The sequence below is a fragment of the Palaemon carinicauda genome, chromosome 11, assembly GCF_036898095.1.
Source record: "Palaemon carinicauda isolate YSFRI2023 chromosome 11, ASM3689809v2, whole genome shotgun sequence".
Lineage (NCBI taxonomy): Eukaryota > Metazoa > Arthropoda > Malacostraca > Decapoda > Palaemonidae > Palaemon > Palaemon carinicauda.
This window is the reverse complement of record NC_090735.1, coordinates 87,483,411-87,504,078: the sequence shown is the minus strand read 5'-3', so window position 1 is coordinate 87,504,078 and position 20,668 is coordinate 87,483,411. Positions and strand designations below refer to the sequence as shown.

The 20,668-nt window shown below is 34.8% G+C and overlaps 1 protein-coding gene across 5 annotated transcripts in view; it reads left to right on the top strand.

Moving 5' to 3' along the window:
- The window catches only part of LOC137650085 (uncharacterized), a 513,271-nt gene that overhangs the window by 399,964 nt on the left and 92,639 nt on the right, over nt 1-20,668 (top strand). The gene's annotated exons all lie outside the window — the stretch shown is intronic.

Genomic DNA, 20,668 nt, shown 5'->3' with positions numbered 1-20,668 from the left:
TCACCAGAGAATATAGATGTACTTCTTGACGTTGTTATCTGGCTGTTTTAGTCTTCTGCTTTCCTCTCAGATTGAATAAATGGTTTAACAGAGTTGTGTTTGAGGGATATTAATGGAAGAAATCTAGGATACTGTATGTCGTGTTTTAATCAACTGTAATTGTGTTGGTTTTCTCTGCTACTGCTATTATCCAACATCTTCCTGTCAGGCCTGCTGCTGTTCTATTACTCGTGTGTTGCCATATATTATCAGCGATAAAGTGAACCTAAGGGAGTTGGTTTTCCTTGGATAGGGCTAGTGCCCCTTCGGAATAAGATATAATAAGTGTTAATGATGGTATATGGGAGCATGGTTTTTGTTTAGTACATTGTATATAAAAGCTTTATTTTTTCCCTGTGGGTGTTCAAGATTTTCACACGTAGTGATTAGCCTAACTTTCAGTAACGAGTCGGCAATATTTTCTGTCATATATTTTAAACAGTATAGATTTGCATTACAAAGATTTCTTTTGTATAGTACACGGTATATAAAACTCTCTCTCTCTCTCTCTCTCTCTCTCTCTCTCTCTCTCTCTCTCTCTCTCTCTCTCTCTCTCTCTCTCTCTCTCTCTCTCTCTTTGTGGGTAACAAATAAAATCTTAGTTCACATTCGGTAACCTGAGTTTAAGAATGAAATTAACATGACTATTGCTAGTTGTGGTGAGCAATTCCTCGTTTCAGGTGGTACAAGAAACAAAAACATGGCATTTAATTAAAACAACTGATCTCTCTCTCTCTCTCTCTCTCTCTCTCTCTCTCTCTCTCTCTCTCTCTCTCCTCTCTCTCTCTCTCTCTCTCTCATGTTATACAATACTTAGGCTACATATAGATGAAGAAACCAAGATTAAAAGTGTCAATTGAATACGACACAAAAGAAAAATTTATACCGTGTATAAATAATTTTTAATCGTTGCTTGAAATACATCATTCGATTTCATCAGCAAACCACTATTTTTTACAAAATATAATTTTTTTTCTAGAAAATTGCTACTATTTAAATAGTTAATTGTGCTTTAAGAAAACATTTATGTACTTTAGTTAAAAATTCCATGGGTGTTTTAACAGTTGAGTGTTGCTGACTTCTTTTTTTTTACTTTTGACTGTGATCAGATCAGCTCATGTCTAGCTGTCGCTCTCAAAAATGTGTGTGTACGAATACAGTTACAAAGTGTTGTTAATACTATTTCTTAACTTATTCAAAACATCTATACAGTTATTATTACAAGCACCAATATGTTATAACATATTTTTCGTTTAGTACATTTAAAACTATCATCTCTCTCTCTCTCTCTCTCACTCTCTCTCTCTCTCTCTCTCTCTCTCTCTCTCTCTCTCTCTCTCTCTCTCTCTCTCTCTCTCTCAAACAAATGAAATCTTTATTCTTCACAAAGTAACCCAATTGTTTGATGACTTTAAAAGCTGGCCTAGTACTTCCTTCTCTTTTTTTGTAGATGGTTGCATAATTGAAGTGGGTACAAGTTGACTTATCACTGAAGTTTCGAATAGTATTTTGGATATGGAATGGACAATTATCCTTCATAACAGTTTAGAATTATCGTAAATTATCATAATACCATTAATGGCATTTTGCTATTGTTGATTAAACGCAAACAAAATGATTTTCCTGTTTTGCTATGTATTTAGGAATTTATATGGATATGGTAAGTTAAATATTTGTATTAACATATCCACTAAAAGCTCTTAATATCATCAGTTACCCCTTGATCGTTTGTGGTTAATGCGTTCGTTTGTTCATTATCATCGACGATGGAGCATACAGTAAACAAACTGAAGGTTTCGGTCTTAGGGTCCGTGCTTAGGATAAAAATGATATAAGTTGCATTAATTTCATTTATTTTGATTTTCTAAGAAAAATTAAGTAACACAACATTAGTAATAACACAATCATCATATAATCAATACTTGGTAAATAACCTAAACACAGATGTGTAAATGCGTTCGTTTCTTTGTTATGATCACAGGTGAACGTAAACAAAACCATGGTTTCTGTTTTTTATTGTGCTTTTTGGCATGTTTAGTAAACGCATGATATAAAATCGCCTTTTCGTTAATTTTGGATTTTTAATGATACAACAAAAGCTAGTCTTTACAATGATGGTTTTGCTATTCATCAGTTGTCTTATACAATAGATATGACTTGAACTTATTAAAATTCGTCCTAATTTTAGGTCTTGTTAAAAGCAGAAATATATGGTATTTACGCTCATCCTGGTTGTAATTTTTACCTTTTTCAAGTTATTAAAACTTTGAACCATTTTAAATGTTTATTTAATAATAAGATCAATTTGATATTAGAATAAACCAGTATAGGACATAGAAAGTATTAAAAATGGGTAGTATACATGTTTGAATAGGCAATTTCCTTTTTGACATAGCCCTAATGGAATTATTCCTGTTATGTTTCGAAATATTTGATTTTCCATTTATGCAGGGCCTTTGATCGATCAAATTCTCACATAATTCGGGACCCTACTGTACCAGATCCAACTAGAAATTTGAAAAGTCTCCATTAAGAAAATAAATTCCTATTGGTTGTAGCTATGATACAATTCATGAAGCCTTTTATAGATTTGGGGCAATCAAAGAAATTTTCTTGGAAGTTAACAGTAGTAAGAACCTTTGGGAAGCTAATGTATTATTTTCTAGTTTTGAGATTGCTTTAGAAGCAAACAAAAAATGGGCAACATAAGAATTGATAATTTTTTGAGATCTGGGGTTCTATATAATTAAATACCAAGAAACTTGGATGCATATAAACCAGAAGAATATAAAAAAAGTGATAAAGCATAGACTTCTAGAAGTAAGAACCCCCAGGCCTCCAACATGGATAATTGCATCATGGGAGATTGATAATTACAATTATTACATGATGAGCAAATTTTTAAAAAAAGTTGGTTTATTTGAAAGTAAGGATATTAGTAAATACGGTAAGCAATCTGTTTTGATCAATGCTAAATCAGATACTGAAGCTCACATGCTTTGTGGCACGAGGATTGAAGACACAGATCATATTAAAGATATTAAGCCACACTTGAGCTTCAGTTACAGTAAAGGAGTAGTCCTCGATAGTGACCTATACGATTTTTCTGAACCAGAAATTCTGAACCTGTGCCCTTCTAATGTTTGGAAAGTAAGAAAGATCCCCAAAACAATCATGATAGTCTTAACATTTGAAACCCCAGTTATACCTGATCTTGTAAATATTTAGAATGGAAGAGTACGTGTTCAAGAATATAAACCTGGGCCTTTACAATGCTTTGATTGTTTCAAATATGGTCATCCATTTCGGTACTGCAATAATACAATGGTCTTCGTTAATTTTCATCGTTAGAACATGGGGAATGTAGCAGAGATACAACCTGTGCAAACTATTAAGAACACCATAAATCAAATGATGAAAGTTGTAGAGAATAGAAGAAAGAAGAAGCTGCCATCTTGAAAGCAAATGCTGAACATATTTGTGTACGCCATGCAAAGAATTTACTTAATCGGCAACTTAATTTTGCTCAAGCTGTTAAGGTGCCACGAAAAAATAATCCACTATCTCTTACTACCACAGGGGGACCAGTGGTAGCACCTGCCTCGTTGGGTGCATCTCCCTTAGCGGTAGGGGCCCAGCCATCTTGGTCCAGTGCTTGACCTGTTGAAGCCAGAGCACAAACCTCCTGAGAAATCAAGATGGCTTCCACCACCTCAAAAATACCATCACAAACAGAACCCCTTTCAGGTACATCTCCCTTAGAGGTGGTAGCTCAGCCTTTTAGGTCAAGTGCTCGACCTGATGAAGTCTGAGCACAATCCTCGTAGGAAGGCAATATGGCCCCCTTTTTCTTAAAAGTTTTGTCTCAGGCAGGAGCACTATCTTACTTGATGGAGATTGGAAAACAAGGGCTTCCAAAGAGGAAAAGGTCCTTTTCATCCTCAACTTCATCTACACCGAGTAAGTGCCTTCCTACTCATGATCTGAAGGCTGACTTATACAAAGATAGCAGGAAGAAAGAAAAAAAGAGCAGTACCATCATAAAACCTTCCATCTCTAGGCCTTACCTGGATTCAGTTAAGAATTCCCAAAAGACAAATGAGACAAAGAAAAGTAATAAGAAAAGATAATGTCCATTATCCAGTGGAACTGCAGAGGTCTAAATACTAGTATTGATCAAATGAAAAAACTAACCAGGGACTCAGACAAAGATAATTTGTCTACAGGAAACCAAAATCAGTGACAAACCATTTAATCCTGGACTCAATTATCAATTTTGTAGAACCCCTATTTAGCAAACTGTAAGACCTCAGAGTTGCACAGGTGCTATTATTAAAAATCCATAAGATTTTGAACCATCTCCATCAATACACCACTATAGACGTGCTGTCAGAACATATATTGGAAAAAAAATTACCTTATGCTCACTATATCTTAAACCATCATCAGAACTCTTCCTCTTAGACTCTGCTGGGAATCCAAGAAGTCAGTCTCTCTGACCCCCAAGATCTAATCAGTCAGTTCCCTGCCCCATTTATTTTAATGAGAGATTTTAATGCAAAGCATACATTATTGGGTGGAAATATGTGTGATAGATGGGATAATTTTATTGAAGAATTAATTGACAACAATGATCAAATAATGATGAATGATGGCTTCCCAACTAGGTATAATGTATTCCACAACTCTACATCAGTCATCGATTTGTCAATCTGTTGCTCATCCATTTGATTGGATTACCTTTGGTCAGTCAACCAACACCTACATGGCAGTGACCATTGGTCAATTATGTTGAATTATGCCCACAATCTTCCTTCTTTGTGTCCACCAAAATGGAAGATAGATGAGGTAGACTGGACATCCTATGAGAACTGCAAACACACGCATAGAGAGTATGACAACTTTCCATCTCCAATACTTGCTTATCAACACCTTTAAATGTTATTGATGATAATGCTAGCAAGTTATACCTCATCGTTCTGTAGTTCCTTGGTTGAGTAAAGAGTGTGCCAATGCAAGGAAAGTGACCCAAACTTGCTTCAGAAGATACTTGAGAGCAAACTATGAAGCAGATAGAATTGTGTACCTCAGAGTCTGTGCCAAACAAAAAAGAACTTTTAAAAAAGCAAAGAGAGCATCTTGGATGAAATATATATTTAATATTAATACCAAAACCCTTTCAAAGAAAATATGCGACAAGATTAAACTTCAAGGCAAATTTGTCCTTAGGCCTTTTCCAATATTAAAGGAAAATAATGGATATATATCGGACCCCAAAGATGTAGCAGAGGTACTTGCTAAGCACTTTGCTCATGTATCAAGTGCAGACAATTATTCCATAGCATTTCAACAAATTAGAACAACAACATTTATTGTTCCTCCTGCTTCTTCCAATAATGAAGCTTTTAACTTATCTTTTAGTGTTGAGGAGATGCAAAATGCTATCACTATCTCATCTTTGACTGTCCCAGGTGAGGATGGCATCCAATTTGAAATTATTTCATATCTCCCAGTGGATACTAAGGAATATTTATTAGAAACCCTCAACGGTCTATGGGCTTCTCACATATCTCAAGATTCCTAGCATTCTTCAATCATAATTCATGGCCACAAGTCTGGTAAATATCCAGAACTGCCATCTAGATATAGGCCTATAGTCTTGACTAGTTGCATGTGCAAACTATTTGAGAGAATGATCAACAACAGATTTGTGTGACATCTAGAATCACCTTTCATCAAACAGGTAATTTGGTTTTAGGAAGAACCAAAGTACGCTAGACCCTTTGCTTATGTTATCAATGGAAATTTTAAAGGCCTTTTCTAACCAAAACCAGGTGGTAGGTGTCTCTTTTTTTTCTACCTCAAAAAGGTGTATGACACCACCTGGAAGGGTGGTATTTTAAAGCAGTTGGCTTCGTGGTGTATAGGAGGACATAGTTTTCTTTTATTAAATGTTTTTTTTTTTATCAAACTGATCAAAGTAAGAGTGGGGTCAGAACTATCTTCATCCTATATGCAAGAAGGTGTCCCCCAAATCAGCGTACTGATTTGCTGTTGCTATCGATAGTCTCATGAGTCATCTACCACCTGGCATACAAAGGTCACTTTTTGTTGATGATTTTGCAATTTATTGTTGTGGATCATCTACACTACAAGCCTGTCAAAAGTTTCATGTTCTCTTCTCAGAAGACCAAGGCCATTAATTTTTTTCGTACTCGTAAAAGAGAAGAGATTCCCACCCTTTTCTTAAATGATAGTATTTTGCCATATGAGGATAATGTCAAGTTTCTTGTGGTAATTTTCAACAGGAAAATTACCTTTGGTCCCCATATAAATGACCTATCCATCAAGGTTAAAAAGTTACTCAACATCTTGAAAGTTATATCATATTTTGATTGGGGTGCTGATAGAACAACTTTACTTAGAATTTTTACATCTTTGTGTCTGAGCAATTTAGACTATGCATGTCAAATTTATGGGTCAGCTACTAAGACTTTACTCGAAGAACTTGATGTTGTTCACGAGATGGGGCTCTGCATCTGCACTGGTGCATACAGAACATTTCCAATTGCTAGTCTGTGGCTTCTGGCATACCTCCCCTTTCTATCCGCAGAGATGAGTTGTTTTGATGTTTTTAGCTAGGTCCCTCGCTATCAGAAATAATTCTAACAGTAATTATGTTAGGGCTCCTTTAGATTGAGCTCCTAACAGATTAAGAGTGCCCAAGCCTTCGGTAGTACATCTGAAAAATTATGCCAGTGAAGTAGTTTTGTTGACAGCACTGATAGCAGAGGATATCCCAAGTCTCCCCATTGGTGTAATCTACCTGTTAAAGTATGTTGTATGGCAGGAGGGAAAAATACCTTACCCAGTAAGGTAATGAAAAGTGAGTTTTTAAAATAATGCTGCGCAACATCATGGGAAAATTGTTATTATGGATGGTTCCAAATCAGCTGCAAGAGTTGGAAATGCAGTTGTGGTGTTGGAAATGCAGTTGTGGTGGTGGGGGGTTATTGTTATTAGAAAGAAACTTCCTTCCTCTTGTTCAGTATTTACTGCTGAGCTGTATGCAATATTCTCGCTGTCCAACATGTTTTTGGAAATGTTAATCAAAATAGTTTTAATAAAATTTCTACAGATTCCAGTTGTGTTTTACTTGCAATTAAACCAGTTATGCCAAGCCATCATGTAGCACAAGAGGTGCAGGATTGGTTAGTACTTCTGCAGTCTAGGAAGAATATCAGTGTTCTCTTCTGTTGGGTGACTGCCCACATTGGGGTGGATGGAAATGAACGAGTAGATAGGGCAGATAAGGAAGCTTTAGGGCTATGTAATCTATCCCCCGTAAGTATTCCTTACAATGACCTTAAAAGTAAGATACATTTTCACCGTAAGAATAAGTGATAGGCTCGATTGTCTGAACTGACCACCAATACAAAATTGAAACAAATCCACCCTTCAGTGAATAAATAGTCATCTTGTAATTCTACAAGTAGCAGGAATGATATCATTTTAACGAGACAGGATATTGGCCATATGCATGCAACCCACAATTATTTTATGAAGAGTGGTGAAGGGAGACGGGCTCTCTTTGTAATACCTGTCAAGTGACAATAGATATTAAACATATTTAAGTTGATTGTCCTGTTTTTAATCTCCAGAGGAGGATATATTTTGTTATTATTATTACTATTACTTGCTAAGCTACAACCCTATTTGGAAAAAGCAGGATGCTACAAGCCCAGGGCCCCAACAGGGAAAATAGCTCAGTGAGGAAAGGAGCTAAGGAAAAATTGAATATTTTAAAAAACAGTAACAGCGTTAAAATGAATATTTCCTATATTAACTATAACAACTTTAACAAAAGAAGAGGAAGAGAAATTAGATAGAATGGTGTGCCCAAGTGTACCCTCAAGCAAGAGAACTCTAATGCAAGAGAGTGGAAGACCATGGTACAGAGACTATGGCATTACCCAAGACTAGAGAACAATGGTTTGAATTTGGAGTGGCCTCCTAGAAAAGCTGTCTACCATAGCTGAAGAGTCTCTTCTACCTTACCAAGAGGAAAGTAGCCACTGAACAATGACAGTGCAGTAGTTAACCCCTTGGGTGAAGAAGAATTGTTTGGTAATCTCGGTGTTACCGGGTGTATGAGGACTGAGGAGAATCTGTAAAGAATAGGCCAGTCTATTTTGTGTATGTGTAGGTAAAGGGAAAGTTAACGATAACCAGAGAGAAGGATCCAATGTAGTACTGCCTGGCCAGTCAAAGGACCCCATAACTCTCTAGAGGTAGTATCTCAATGGGTGGCTTGTACCCTGGGCAACCTACTACCTTCTCCAGGACTAACTTTTAGGAGATATACTGTTGGAAAATTGTAATATTGCAAAATTGAAAAAAAAAATTATACAAACTATTGGTTTATATTACAAGCTTTAATTATTTCATTTGCTTATTTTTTTTGGTTATCTTTTTAATCCCTTATTTTGAATTTAGATGTTATTTTATGAAAGCTGTGTGATTGGTTATATAATTTAAATGATACCAAATGTTAAGAGTTCTGATATGATTAATTAATTTGCATTATATTATTATTATTACTTGCAAAGCTACAACATTAGTGGAAAAGCAGGATGTTCTAAGCTCAAGAGACTCCAAAAGGGATAATAGCCCGGTGAGGAAAGGAAACAAGGAAATTGAAATGTTTTAAGAACAGTAACAATATTGAAGTAAATATTTCCTATATAAACTATAAAAACTTGAACAAGAGGAAGAGAAATAAGATAGAATAGTGTGCCTGAGTGTACCCTCAAGCAAGAGAACTCTAACCCAAGGCAGTGGCAGATTATGGTACAGAGGCTATGGCACTATCCAAGACTAGTGAACAATTGTTCGATTTTGGAGTGTCCTCCTCCCAGAAGAGCTGCTTACCATAGCTAATGAGTCTCTTCTACCCTTACCAAGGGTATAGTAGTTAACCCTGGAACGGTACGGTGGGTCGTCCGCGACCCCGAGCGTCAAAAAAAAAAAAAGAGGTTTTTCTCACGTGACTCACCCCCGTGACTGAATTTGTGGGTGATCGACCTGCAGTAGGTGTCTCGCCTACACGCTCTAGTAGTGTCCAGATGTGCATTGCTGTAGCTGTACTCCTTCCCCGATTTCTGAGACGCGTCGGGGTCGAGCGCGACCGAGTTTACCCTTCTAAGGTAATTTGCATAATTATCAAAGTTATTACGTATTATGAAATTGTCGTAGAATGGTGCAACTTGTATAGGTTATCAGTTGTGGAAAGTCTTGGTGGATTGTTTGGCTACCATGTGCATGATTTTTTTTTTATGTAAAATGTCGTTCATCACCACGAGGACCATTTTACCGCGAGTGCCCCTTTTTCATTTTTTTTCATTTTTTTGCCAAGTCATTTTTCCGTAAGATATTGCCAAATAGTGTCGTAAAACTTTTGCTTTTTTAGTGTTGGAAAGTGTGTCTAGATGATCTGGCTACCCATGCGTGACTTTGTTTTTGTCAGATACGACGTAGTTATTGGTATATGGGGTATTTAACTGCGGTTGCCAATTTGTTTTTTTTTTTTCAAAATTTGTAAAAATTTACTACGTAGTAAGGAATTGCCGTATATTATTGATTTTCTTTTCATGTTTATGTGTTAGAAAGTGTGCCTTGATGGTTGGGCTAACACGTGCATGTCTTTTTTTTTATCTGAGATGCTGTATATTAGAATGTTGGGCATTTTTCCACGAGTGCCCCTTTTTATTTGTTTTGCATTTTTTTGCTTAGTCATGTTACCGTAAGGAATTGGCAAGTAGTGTCGCAAAACTTATATTTTTATAGTGTTGGAAAGTGTTTCTAGATGATCTGGCTACCCATGCCTATCTTTTTTTTAGCCAGATATAGCGTATATATAGGTATGTGTTCGATTTTCCTGTAATTGCCATTTTTTCGTTTTTTCCCATTTCTTTCAAAATTACTACGTACTAAGGAACTATCACAGAGTAATGATTCATTTAGATGTTTATTTGTCGGAAAATGTGCCTTGATGGTTTGCCTAGCACGTGGCTGAAAATTTTTTTTTCTGAAATGCGTATAATAAAATGTTGGCCATATTTCCGCAAGTGCCCCTTTTTATTTGTTTTGCATTTTTTTACTTAGTCATGTTACCGTAAGGAATTGGCAAGAAGTGTCGCAAAACTTATATTTTTATAGTGTTGGAAAGTGTTTCTAGATGATCTGGCTACCCATGCCTACCTTTTTTTTTAGCCAGATATGGCGTATATATAGGTATGTGTTCGATTTTCCTGTGATTGCCATTTTTTCGTTTTTTCCCATTTCTTTCAAAATTACTACGTACTAAGGAACTATCACAGAGTAATGATTCATTTATATGTTTATTTGTCGGAAAATGTACCTTGATGGTTTGCCTAGCACGTGGCTGAAATTTTTTTTTTTCTGAAATGCCGTATATTAGAATGGCCATTTTTCCGCGAGTGCCCCTTTTTATTTGTTTTGCATTTTTTTGCTTAGTCATGTTTCCGTAAGGAATTGGCAAGTAGTGTCGCAAAACTTATAATTTTATAGTGTTGGAAAGTGTTTCCAGATGATCTGGCTACCCATGCCTATCTTTTTTTTTTAGCCAGATATGGCGTATATATAGGTATGTGTTCGATTTTCCTGTGATTGCCATTTTTTCGTTTTTTCCCATTTCTTTCAAAATTACTACGTACTAAGGAACTATCACAGAGTAATGATTCATTTAGATGTTTATTTGTCGGAAAATGTGCCTTGATGGTTTGCCTAGCACGTGGCTGAATTTTTTTTTTTTTCTGAAATGCCGTATATTAGAATGTTAGCCATTTTTCCGCGAGTGCCCCTTTTTATTTGTTTTGCATTTTTTTGCTTAGTCATGTTACCGTAAGGAATTGGCAAGTAGTGTCGCAAAACTTATATTTTTATAGTGTTGGAAAGTGTTTCTAGATGATCTGGCTACCCATGCCTATCTTTTTTTTAGCCAGATATGGCGTATATATAGGTATGTGTTCGATTTTCCAGTGATTGCCATTTTTTCGTTTTTTCCCATTTCTATCAAAATTACTACGTACTAAGGAACTATCACAGAGTAATGATTCATTTAGATGTTTATTTGTCGGAAAATGTACCTTGATGGTTTGCCTAGTACGTGGCGGAAATTTTTTTTTTCTGAAATGCCGTATATTAGAATGTTGGCCATTTTTCCGCGAGTGCCCCTTTTTATTTGTTTTGCATTTTTGTGCTTATTCATGTTACCGTAAGGAATTGGCAAGTAGTGTCGCAAAACTTATATTTTTATAGTGTTGGAAAGTGTTTCTAGATGTTCTGGCTACCCATGCCTATATTTTTTTTAGCCAGATATGGCGTATATATAGGTATGTGTTCGATTTTCCAGTGATTGCCATTTTTTCGTTTTTTCCCATTTCTATCAAAATTACTACGTACTAAGGAACTATCACAGAGTAATGATTCATTTAGATGTTTATTTGTCGGAAAATGTACCTTTTGATGGTTTGCCTAGTATGTGGCGGAAATTTTTTTTTTCTGAAATGCCGTATATTAGAATGTTGGCCATTTTTCCGCGAGTGCCCCTTTTTATTTGTTTTGCATTTTTTTGCTTAGTCATGTTACCGTAAGGAATTGGCAAGTAGTGTCGCAAAACTTATATTTTTATAGTGTTGGAAAGTGTTTCTAGATGATCTGGCTACCCATGCCTATCTTTATTTTTAGCCAGATATGGCGTATATATAGGTATGTGTTCGATTTTCCTGCGATTGCCACTTTCGTTTTTTCACATTTCTTTCAAAATTACTACGTACTAAGGAACTATCATAGAGTAATGATTCATCTAGATGTTTATTTGTCGGAAAATTTTGTTTACTTCTTTTTTGATTGAATATCATCAAATTTTTTTAGCTAAAATATTATATTGTTTTACATTTTTTTTTTTTCGATTTTATTTCCCTTCAAAAAAATTTTTTGGGGTCAGAATTTTAATTTTATAGTCGTAAAATAATCGACAATTATCCAGCAACCCACCATACAATTTTTATGCATATTCAAGAATAATTAGATTAGTAAATAGCACCTTGAAATTGACATACCCTTCCTACATTTCAAGTGGCAGATTAGGGAGTCTGAGTCAGTGTGGTTGGCGGCCATTTTGTGGACATATCCGAAACGTAAGTTGCCCTATCTATATATATTCTTGTTCCCTATAGAATTTGTGAAATGGGGTATATTTTTACCTGCATAAATATCATATATATTAAATATATGTATTTTTTTACGAAATTTCTAAGTACTCAAAAAATTACCTTTAGATATGGCCCCTGATATAAATGTAATTTACAAAATAATGAAGATTTTTTTACATTTCTATTTTAGGATAACATATGTTTATTCCCTAAAAAAATTAGCCACTTCCTATTTCATTTGGGTACTCAAAAAAATTCATGAAATTTGGACAAATTTTTTTGGCCAAAAAAAGTTACCCTTTTTTTCTCATTTCAGATCTTCACCTCCATGGGTCTGACTTCATCCAAAATACATCAAGATGTGTCCTAAACATTCAAGAATCAATTCCTAAAAGGATTTGTGTATATATGTATAAACTTTTTTTATGAATTTTTATGTAAGGTCTTTTTTTTTCTACTTAATTTTTTAAAATATTTATGATAAATAGTTTTTCTGCAGATGAGTAGTATTTATCTTTACAGTTGTTTTAAGCATTCATTGAAGTTTTTTTTTTGGCAAAAGAAAAAAGGAGGTTACTGCAAAAACTGATTTTTCAAGAATTTTTTTTGGCGTCGGGGTCGCGCGCATCCGAGTATACCCTTAAAGGGGTGTCCGAGGAGCGTACCTATCCAGGGTTAACTCCTTAGGTGAAGAAGAATTTTTTGGTAATCTCAGTGTTATCAGGTGTATGAGGACAGAGGAGATTGTGTAAAGAATAGGTCAGACTCTTCGGTGTATGTGTAGGCAAGGGGAAAATGAACCATAACCAAAGAGATGGATCCAGTGTAGTGGTGTCTGGCCAGTCAAAGGATCCCATAACTCTAGTGGTAGTATCTCAACGAGTGGCTGGTGTCCAGGCTAACCCACTACCTAGCGCTGAATTGCCTTTGATGCCCCAGTGCTTGGCTTAAGGCCTAAATTTTATATTGAATTCAATTTGACACTTCAGCGAGTGCTGAGAGCTGTCCCATAGGGGGAGGAAACATCAGCCCTACCAACAATGAAGAGGCAACTCGGTAGGTACAGGTCGGGTGTGTTTTCACACCTTCTACTTGTGCTCGGTCTTGCTGGGAGGATGGAAGGCCAAGACTTGTCCAAACTATATATATATATATATATATATATATATATATATATATATATATATATATATATATATATATATATATATATATATATATATATGTATATATATATATATATATATATATATATATATATATATATATATATATATATATATATATATATATATATATATATATATATATATATATATATATATATATATATATATATATATATATATATATATATATATATATATATATATATATATATATATATATATATATATATATATATATATATATATATATATATATATATATATATATATATATATATATATATATATGTATATATATATACATATATACATATATATATATATATTATATATATATATATATATAGAGAGAGAGAGAGAGAGAGAGAGAGAGAGAGAGAGAGAGAGAGAGAGAGAGAGAGAGAGAGAGAGAGAGAGAGTGTGTGTGTGTGTGTGTGTGTGTACCGTATTTAATTCATTTTAATTTTCTAGAATGCAAACATGTTGTTTTCTGAAGAAAGTCAACATAATTCAGAGGCGTATCTTTTCTCGTGTGCTAAGTTACTGAGTGAAGGACAAACCGGGGTTCAATGATAATTGTAGACATGCTTTTTTGGCGAAGCAGGAGGCCTATCATCTTTGGAAGAGTAACAGATCATATTTGACCTTGAGTAATTATACTCAGCTTAGAGCTTTTGCTCAGAGCATTTATACTTTGAAAAAAAAAAAAAACTTAACCAGAAGAGAAACTTTCTGGTCCAACCCAGGAACATAAGTGGTGGACTACCCTTAAATCTGCAGTCTTTGGTGTAGATGCAACAGTTCCTCCTTTATTTAAACCAGATGGCTCTGTTACTCGCTGTCCAAAGGAAAAGGCAACCCTTTTGGCTGATGTGTTGACAGTAAGTGAAGTATTGAGAAACTCAAACTTGCTCATTCGTGTTTTCCTGAGGGTAAACTTAACTAGCCCTAGTTTAGATTTAGATCCTGGGAAATTAAAGCTTTCTTGATTGATCTTGAAGTTTATGCATGTGTAGACCCTAATGGTATTTTTCCTTTGTTTTTTAAAAAGACGGCAGATTTCCTAGCTCCTGAATGTAGATCTCGGGTTGCTGAATCCCTCAAGGGAGGCCGGCCGCCTAATGCTGTTCTTTAAAGACATGACTTTAACATTCATACCATTCAATAAGGTGACTTAGGTCATCTCCAAACTGCATAGGAATTCTATCTCTGAGCTTTGGTTTTGCGATGCCAGGACGATTTATCCATAAAATGAGTGTTTTTCAAATACAGTACTATCTCCTCCCTTGATTATTAATAGTGAATACCTGGGATTACTACCCTATATAAACCTGATATACACCTCCATTTTTATTATGATTATTATTGTTATTATTATTATTATTATTTATTATTATTATTATTATTAGAAGCTAAGCTACAACCCTTGTTGGAACAGCCAGATGCTCTAAGCCCAAAGGCTCCTACCGGGAAAAATAGCCCAGTACGGAATGGAAACGAGGAAATGAATACAAGAGAAGTAATACAATCAAATTAAAATATTTTAAGAACAGTAACAACAATGAATTAAATCTTTCATATACAGTATAAACTTCTAAAAACTAGAGGATTATAAATAAGATAGAACAGCATGCCGGAGTGTACCCTCAAGCAGGAGAATTCTAATGCAAGGCAGTGTAACGCCATGGTACAAAGCCTCTGGCACTACCCAAGACTATAGAACAATGGTTTGATTTTGGAGTGTCCTCCTAGAAGAGCTGCTTACTATAGCTAAAGAGTCTCTTCTACCCTCACCAAGATGAAAGTAACCACTGAACAATTGCAGTGCAGTAGATAACCCCTTGAGTGAAGAATTGTTTGGTAATCTTAGTGTTGACAGAGAAGAATGTGGAAAGAATAGGCCAGACTATTCAGTGTATGTATAGGCAAAAGGAAAATGTGCTGTAATCAGAGAGGATCCAGTGTAGAACTTTCTGGCCAGTCAAAGGACCCCATAACTCTCTAGCGTTAGTATCTCAACGGGTGGCTGGTGCCCTGGCCAACCTACTAGCTATAAAATGAGTTTTTTCCTAAAAGTATTTTTTCTAAATATGAATTTTTTCATAATGGTAAAAAAATAAACTATAAATCAGGGGGAAAAAATTAAGAAAAAGTTATGAAACAAAAATTGGAAAAAAGGGCTGTAATTTATCGTTTTATAATGTCTAAGTTATATACCAAATTTCAATGCTATATCTTCAAAATTAATGGAGAAGATAGAATATGAAGGTCAATATGTATAGTTTTGAGATATGGGCGTTCAAAGATTTCCTTTGTATTTTTTACAAAGACAGTATTAGTAAATCATGATTATAATCAATTTTGTTCTTTTTTGGATATCAATAAACCAAAACAATGTTATTAATCCTGATTTAATCTCAGTTGAAGATCCCTTTGCTCAATATCTTGCTTCTTTAGTCTCTCTCTCTCTCTCTCTCTCTCTCTCTCTCTCTCTCTCTCTCTCTCTCTCTCTCTCTCTCTCTCTCTCTCTCTCTCTCTTTTTTTCAAACTTGGCTAATATCGCCAATATTACCCACTTCTGAACTGTTATTAGAGCCAATTTTCTTTATCTCCTTGGCTTGATGAAATTCTTGCCGAAACCAAACGTGTACTTTCCCTGAGGTTTGTACTATTATGGAATTTATATAGATGTCATTGCTCACAATTTTTTTTTTATATTCAAAATATATTAATTATCAAAATTTACGATAACAGAAGAAATACTACATTTTCTTGTGGGGATCAATGTTTTTGGCTTACTGAGTTTAATTTTACTAATTACCCTGTAACTATGAAAGTAGGAGGAATTTTGACAAAATATTTCTTAAATGCAGTCTCCATTGCCATACGAAGCTTAGTGAATTTTTTCAGGATTTTGTGTTTTTCGTTGTACAGTATACCCCCACATATTGACATAACAGTCACGCCACTTAGAGATATAGCTCAAATTAGTGCATGGTGCAAATTATGGGGTATGATGTTTAATCCTGACAAAACTCAAAGTATGATTGTAAGTAGAACAAGGACAGTGACTCTGCAACATCTGGATCTCAGCATTGATAATGTTTAACTTTGTATGGATCTTAAAATTTTAGGTGAGATTTTCGATACCAAATTTACTTTTGAGAAACACATTAGGTCTGTCTTCTTCAATTGCACAAAAACTTGGCTTATTAAGAAAGTCTTTTAAGATTTTCGGTGATCAATATATCCTAAAGAAGTGTTTTCTTTCATTTTACCTTGTTTCGAGTATTGTTCTTCTGTCTGGTCTTCAGCTGCTGATTCTCGTCTTAATTTGTTGGACAGGAACTCACTGACTATTAAATTTCTTATTCCTAACTAGATATTAATCTTTGGCACCATCGTTCAATTAGTTCATTATGCATGTTGCATAAGACTTTTTATAATTCTGACCATCCTTTACCTTCAGATCTTCCCAGACAGTTCTATCCTGTTTGTAAAACTATGCTTGCTGTTCATTCTAATAGTCAGGCCTTCTCCATCATGAGGCTCAATACTACACAGTATTCTAGAAGTTTTATTCCAGCTGTGACCATGTTGTGGAATGATCTTCCTAATCATGTAGTTGAATCAGTAGAACTTCAAAAGTTCAAAGTTGGAGCAAATGTTTTTATGTTGACCAGGCTGACAGGAGTCTTTTTATAGTTTATATGACTTATCTTTTTTTGATGTTGTTAATAGTTTATATAGGACATATCTGTTTTGACGCTGTTACTCTTTTTAGAATGATATATTGTTAATTTATTCTCATCATTTATTTATTTCCTTATTTTCTTTTCTCACTGGGCTATTTTTCCCTGTTGAACCCTTGGGCTTATAGCATCTTGCTTTTCCAACTAGGGTTGTAGCTTGGCTAGTAATAAAAATAATAATAATACTCTAGATCTGCTAATTTCAAACTTGCAGCAAATGATTTTATGTTGAACAGGCTGACATAAGTCTTTTTATAGTTTATATATGAAATATATGTTTTAATGTTTATATTTTTAAAATAATTTTTGAGAGAGAGAGAGAGAGAGAGAGAGAGAGAGAGAGAGAGAGAGAGAGAGAGAGAGAAAGAGAGGTTAGGTTAGGTTAGGTTAGGTTAGGAGTTATCCCACCCTAAGGAAACAGGCATTCGCGAATATTTGCTTTTCATGCCTGTCTCTTGTTACCAAACTCTCGCAAAAAATGCCTGACTATACTGTAATGTATATTACTGTACTCTTATATAATCTAATTTATTAACACTACAGTAAAGCTTAACTAAACTGTATTTGTTGTTTTCGTTCGGATGACTTGTCTCAGTGCATATGTAGCCTACATTTACAATAAAAACATTACTGTAATTTTGTACTGTATAATAGGAGTACAATTTTAGATTAACTATGTGTACATATTTTCACAAGACCACTAACCATTGTCGTGCGAAGCTCTACGCATTATCGCGCAATTCCTGATGCATCGTGTCATCTTTTGTAGGGAAACTGTCCGACATCTACAGTTATCCGGTAATATTTATACCCTCTTCTACTTCAATGGGTTAGAAAATTAAAAGATAATGATTAAAGCATCGTTAGTAAGGTTATCATTGCGTAAACGCATACAGCCACAATAACAACCGAACAAAAAACAGCTGTTTTATTATGAAACAAATTAGATATTAGCTAGTTTGCTTGTATTTCAATCATGGTATGATAGTAAACAAAGTACAGTTGCATATGACTGACACATTAGACTTATTTACCAGTAATTTTATCTTTTATTTATTTATAGTCTCCAGCTGTTGTTTACATTTTTGCCAAGAGATGGTGGTAGAGGGTGGTTGCTGATATGTAAATATTGAGTGAATTAGTATGTAAACATTGTGTTAAACCCCACAAATTGTTTTATTTTTATACTTTCTTAAACAGAAATACAGCTCACAAACTAGAAACATAAATATCTTAGTAATAATTATTTCTATTGCAATAATTACAGAGGCATCACATGTGCGGCAGTTGTGGAAATGTATAGTATGCTTATTCTAAAGAGACTGGAGAGAAAGATTGATGAACAAGCAGGATTTTGAAAAGATAGAAGTTCTACTGACCAAATTTTCTTTTTAAGACGTGGACAGCAATGCGTAGGATATAGAAATCTACTTTTGATGGCATTTATGGACTATGAAAAAGCCTTTGATAGTGTGCACGGCCAATTTTGTGGAAAGTCCTGCGTCCTTATGGAATTCCTCTTCAATGTGTGAATTTGATTGTCTTCAATAGTATAGCAAGTGCGAAGTTAATAATAATAGAGTCCTATCAAATGAATTTCTAGTGAACAGCTGAGTATTCCAAGGGAATGTGTTGTCACCTAGGTTGTTTATCCTCCTCATGGATTTTGTAATGCCTAGAAGAGTCGGAGATGGTGAAGGAGGATTGGACTGGATTGGTAATAGGAAATTAGCAGATCTAGAGTATTATTATTATTATTATTATTATTACTACTAGCCAAGCTACAACCCTAGTTGTAAAAGCAAGATGCTGTAAGCCCAAGGGCTCCAATAGGGAAAAATAGCCCAGTGAGAAAAGGAAATAAGGAAATAAATAAATGATGAGAATAAATTAATATATTCTAAAAAGAGTAACAGTGTCAAAACAGATATGTCCTATATAAACTATTAACAACATCAAAAACAGATAAGTCATATAAACTATAAAAAGACTCCTGTCAGCCTGGTCAACATCAAAACATTTGCTCCAACTTTGAACTTTTGAAGTTCTACTGATTTAACTACCCGGTTAGGAAGATCATTCCACAACTTTGTAACAGCTGGAATAAAACTTCTAGAATACTGTGTAGTATTGAGCCTCATGATGGAAAAGGCCTGGGTATTAGAATTAACAGCCTGTCTAGTATTACGAACAGGATAGAATTGTCCAGGGAAATCTGAATGTAAAGGATGGTCAGAGTTATTAAAATTCTTATGCAACATGCATAAAGAGCTAATTGAATCATGGTGCCAAAGATTAATATCTAGATCAGGAATAAGAAATTTAATAGACTAAGTTTCTGTCCAACAAATTAAGACGAGAATCAGCAGTTGAACACCATACAGGAGAATAATACTCAAAACAAGGTAGAATGAAAGAATTAAAACACTTCTTCATAATAGATTGATCACCAAAAATCTTGTAAGACTTTCTCAATAAGCCAATTTCTTGTGCAATTGAAGAAGACACAGACCTAATGTGTTTCTCAAAAGTAAATTTGCTGTCGAGAATCACACCTAAAATTTTAAGTCATACAAATTTAAAGAAACATTATTAATACTGAGATCCGGATGTTGAGGAGCCGCCGTCTTTGACCTACTTACAATCATACTTTGAGTTTTGTTAGGATTCAACTTCATACCCCATAATTTGCACCATGCACTAATTTTAGCTAAATCTCTATTAAGGAATTCACCAACCCCAGATCTACATTCAGGGAATGGAATTGATGCAAAGAGAGTAGCATCATCTGCATATGCAACAAGCTTGTTTTCTTGGCCAAACCATATGTCATGTGTATATAGTATGAAAAGTAATGGGCCAAGAACACTACCCTGTGGAAAACCGGATATCACATTCCTATACTCACTATGGTGCCCATCAACAACAACTCTTTGAGATCTATTACTTAAAAAATCAATAATAATGCTAAGAAACGACCCACCCACTCCCAACTGTTTCAGTTTGAAAACAAGGGCATCATGATTAACACGGTCAAAGGCAGCACTAAAATCAAGGCCAATCATACGAACTTCCTGACCACAATCAAGGGATTTCTGTACAGCATTGGAGATTGTAAGAAGGTCATCACATGTTCCAAGGCCTTTACGAAAACCAAATTGCAAACTAGGGAGTAGATGATTACCTTCAGCAAACCTATTAAGACGTTTTGCCAGAAGACATTCAAAAGCTTTCGATAATATGGGAGTTATGGAAATTGGGCGGTAAGCAGTGGGACTTGAGCTACCACAAACACATTTACATAGAGGAGTAACATTACCAATTCTCCAACAAGTGCTAAAAGATCCTCTTCTTGCTAACTTGCGGATTTTGAGCGCAGCGAAAAATCTATTTTTGGGTGAGATAGCCATGTCCTGATGGAAGGTTCCTTCAGTAGCTTCCTAAGGGTATATATGACTACAGTAGATATTCC